Genomic DNA, 4625 nt, shown 5'->3' on the forward strand with positions numbered 1-4625 from the left:
TGGTTTCAACTGCAGAATAGCAGGTGTGTGTATGGGGTAGGATCCCCTGAGCTTCTAAGACTAGAGGAAAACGACGAGGTCAGGGTCGCCATTACAACAGTCCAGAGGTCATAAAGTTCAAAGTTCATCACCCACAGATGTTGCAACCAGAGGGGAACCAGAGAGGAACCAGGCTTGCCATGGTTCCCCGATCAGGAGCATCATACCATATTGGTCTGTGTGTTGGGGCTGGAACATGTCATGTCCTGTATCTGGTCCAGGATCCAGTTGACGTCGGGTCTTTCCTGGGGGTTGGACACCATGATGGAGCTCAGCAGGTTCTGCAGGCTTTCAGAGTAACTGGAGGGGAATAACAAAAACATCCATAAGACACTGAGAAACTACCAGAGTAACTACCAGAGTAACTACCAGAGTAACTACCAGAGTAACTAGAGAACAATATATACTGAGAAATGATCAGAGCAACTGGAGAACAAATACATAGAGAAACTACTAAAGTAACTGTAGAACAAACATATACTGATAAACTACTAGAGTAATTAAAGAACAAATATATATACTGAGAAACAACCAGAGTAGCTGGAGAACAAATATATACTGAGAAAATACTAGAGTATAAGCAATCGAGGGAGAAGGGCCTTGGTGGAGTCCTGCAGAGATGGAGCTCTGTCAGACCATCGGGTTCTTGGTCACCTCCCTGACCAAGAACCCGATAGTCTGACAGAGCTCCAGAGTTCCTCTATGAAGATGGGAGAAACTTCCAGAAGGACAACCATCTCTGTAGCACTCCACCAATCAGGCCTTGATGGTAGAGGAGCCAGATGGAAGCACCTCCTCAGTAAAAGGCACATGACAGCCCGCTTGGACTTAACCAAAGGCTCCTAAAAGACTCAGAACATGAGAAACAAGATGATCTGGTCTGATGAAACCATGATTGAACTCTTTGACCAGAATGCCAAGTGTCACATCTGGAGGAAACCGGGCACCATCCCTACGATGAAGCATGGTGGTGGCAACATCATGCGGTGGGGATGTTTTTCAGTGGCAGGGACTGGGAGACTAGTCAGGATCGAGGAAAAGATGAGCGGCAAAGTACAGAGAGATCCTTGATGAAAAGCTGCTCCAGATCACTCAGGACCTCAGATGGGGTGAAGGTTCACCTTCAAACAGGACAACAATCTAAAGCACACAGCCAAGACAACGCAAGAGTGGCTTTGGGACAATTCTCTGAATGTCTTTGAGTGGCACAGCCAGAGCCCGGACTTGAACCCGATCGAACATCTCTGGAGAGACCTGAAAATAGCTGTGCAGCAACGCTCCCAATCCAATCTGATAGAGCTTGAGAGGATCTGCAGAGAAGAATGGGAGAAACTCCCCAAATAGAGGTGTGCCAAGCTTGTAGCGTCATACCCAAGAAAAGTCAAGGGGTCTGAAATTTTTCAGAACGCAGTGTATACTGAGAAACTACCAGAATAACTGGAGAACAAATATATACTGAGAAACTACCAGAATAACTGGAGAACAAATATATACTGAGAAACTACCAGAATAACAAATATATACTGAGAAACTACCAGAATAACAAATATATACTGAGAAACTACCAGAATAACTGGAGAACAAATATATACTGAGAAACTAACAGAATAACTGGAGAACAAATATATACTGAGAAACTAACAGAATAACAAATATATACTGAGAAACTAACAGAATAACTGGAGAACAAATATATACTGAGAAACTAACAGAATAACAAATATATACTGAGAAACGAACAGAATATCTGGAGAACAAATATATACTGAGAAACTAACAGAATATCTGGAGAACAAATATATACTGAGAAACTAACAGAATATCTGGAGAACAAATATATACTGAGAAACTAACAGAATATCTGGAGAACAAATATATACTGAGAAACTAACAGAATAACTGGAGAACAAATATATACTGAGAAACTAACAGAATATCTGGAGAACAAATATATACTGAGAAACTAACAGAATATCTGGAGAACAAATATATACTGAGAAACTAACAGAATAACAAATATATACTGAGAAACTAACAGAATAACTGGAGAACAAATATATACTGAGAAACTAACAGAATAACAAATATATACTGAGAAACTAACAGAATAACAAATATATACTGAGAAACTAACAGAATAACAAATATATACTGAGAAACTACCAGAATAACAAATATATACTGAGAAACTACCAGAATATCTGGAGAACAAATATATACTGAGAAACTAACAGAATAACTGGAGAACAAATATATACTGAGAAACTAACAGAATAACAAATATATACTGAGAAACTACCAGAATATCCGGAGAACAAATATATACTGAGAAACTAACAGAATAACAAATATATACTGAGAAACTAACAGAATAACAAATATATACTGAGAAACTACCAGAATATCTGGAGAACAAATATATACTGAGAAACTACCAGAATAACTGGAGAACAAATATATACTGAGAAACTACCAGAATAACAAATAAATATATACTGAGAAACTAACAGAATATCTGGAAAACAAATATATACTGAGAAACTAACAGAATAACTGGAGAACAAATATATACTGAGAGAACAAATATATACTGAGAATAACAAATAAGAACAAATATATACTGAGAAACTAACAGAATAACTGGAGAACAAATATATACTGAGAAACTAACAGAATAACAAATATATACTGAGAAACTAACAGAATAACTGGAGAACAAATATATACTGAGAAACTACCAGAGTAACTGGAAAAAAATATATATTGAGAAACTACCAGAGTAACACAATAACAAATATATACTGAGAAACTAACAGAATATCTGGAGAACAAATATATACTGAGAAACTAACAGAATATCTGGAGAACAAATATATACTGAGAAACTAACAGAATAACTGGAGAACAAATATATACTGAGAAACTAACATAATAACAAATAACACTCAAATAACACTCAATTAGTATTTGGTAGCATTGCCTTTAAATGGTTTCACTTGGGCCAAACGTTTCGGGTAGCCTTCCACAAGCTTCCCACAATAAGTTGGGTGAATTTTGGCCCATTCCTCCTGACAGAGCTGGTGAGACAGGTTTGTAGGCCTCATTTCTCGCACACTCTTTTTCAGTTCTGCCAACATATTTTCGATAGGATTGAGGTCAGGGCTTTGTAATGGCCACTCCAATACCTTGACTTTGTTGTCCTTCAGTCAGGAAGTCAAAGCTTGGTCGCTAATGGGTCTTCCAAATGGACAATGACCCCAAGCATAATTCCAAAGTTGTGGCAAAATAGCTTATGTCTTGAGATGTTGCTTCAATATATCCACATAATTTTCCTCCCTCATGATGCCATCTGTTTTGTGAAATCTGCCAGTCCCTCCTGCAGCAAAGCACCCCCACAACATGCTGCTGCCACCCCTGTGCTTCACGGTTGGGAAGGTGTTCTTTGGATCGAAAGCCTCCCCCATTTTCCTCCAAACTTAACGATGGTCATTATGGCCAAACAGTTCTATTTTTGTTTCATCAGACCAGAGGACATTTCTCCAAAAAGTACGATCTTTGTCCACATGTGCAGTTGCAAACAGTAGTCTGGGCTTTTTCTGTAGGTTTTGGAGCAGTGGCTTCTTCCTTGCTGAGCGCCCTTTCAGGTTATGTCGATATAGGACTCGTTTTACTGTGGATATAGATACGTGTGTACCTGTTTCCTCCAGCATCTCCACAAGGTCCTTTGCTGTTGTTCTGCGATTGATTTGCACTTTTCGCACCAAAGTACGTTCATCTCTAGGAGACAGAACGCGTCTCCTTCCTGAGCGGTATGACAGCTGCATGGTCCAATGGTGTTTATACTTGCACACTATTGTTTGTACAGATGAATGTGGTACCTACAGGCATTTGGAAATTGCTCCCAATGATGAATCAGACTTGTAGAGGTCTACAATTTTTTTTCTGAGGTCTTGGCTAATTTCTTTTGATTTTCCTATGATGTCAAGCAAAGAGGCACTGAGTTTGAAGGTAGGACTTGAAATACATCCACAGGTAAACCTCCAATTGACTCAAATTATGTCAATTAGCCTATAAGAAGCTTCTAAAGCCATGATATAATTTTCTGGAATTTTCCAAGCTGTTTAAAAGGCACAGTCAAATTAATGTATGTAAACTTCTGACCCACTGGAAATGCGATACAGTGAATTATAAGTGAAATAATCTGTCTGTAAACAATTTTTGGAAAAATGACTTGAGTCATGCATAAAGTAGATGTCCTAATCGACTTGCCAAAACTAGTTTGTTAACAAGAAAATTGTTTGAGTGGTTGAAAAACAAGTTTTATTGACTCTAACCTAAGTGTATGTAAGCTTCAGACTTCAACTGTATACTGAGAAACTTCCAGAGTAACTTGAGAAAAAATACATACTGTAAATTGTATAAATTCCATACAACCTATGAAAAGGCCAGATGAAAAATGCTTAAATCTATCCAATCCTTTTAGATCTGTAGGAGTGCCTAGGTGGTAGGCGCCTATTTGGAATCAATAAATTATATTTTGCTAGCCTTGAAAGCTGAGCAGGTGATGGATTGAAGAGTAACTTGGG

General features: G+C 38.3%; 1 pseudogene; it reads right to left on the minus strand.

Annotated features, from left to right (window-relative positions):
* Window positions 1-200: 200 nt before the first annotated feature.
* Window positions 201-4625, minus strand: part of LOC127916608 (thiamine transporter 1-like) — a 22775-nt pseudogene continuing 18350 nt past the window's right edge.

The sequence above is a fragment of the Oncorhynchus keta genome, chromosome 37 (genome assembly GCF_023373465.1).
Source record: "Oncorhynchus keta strain PuntledgeMale-10-30-2019 chromosome 37, Oket_V2, whole genome shotgun sequence".
NCBI lineage: Eukaryota > Metazoa > Chordata > Actinopteri > Salmoniformes > Salmonidae > Oncorhynchus > Oncorhynchus keta.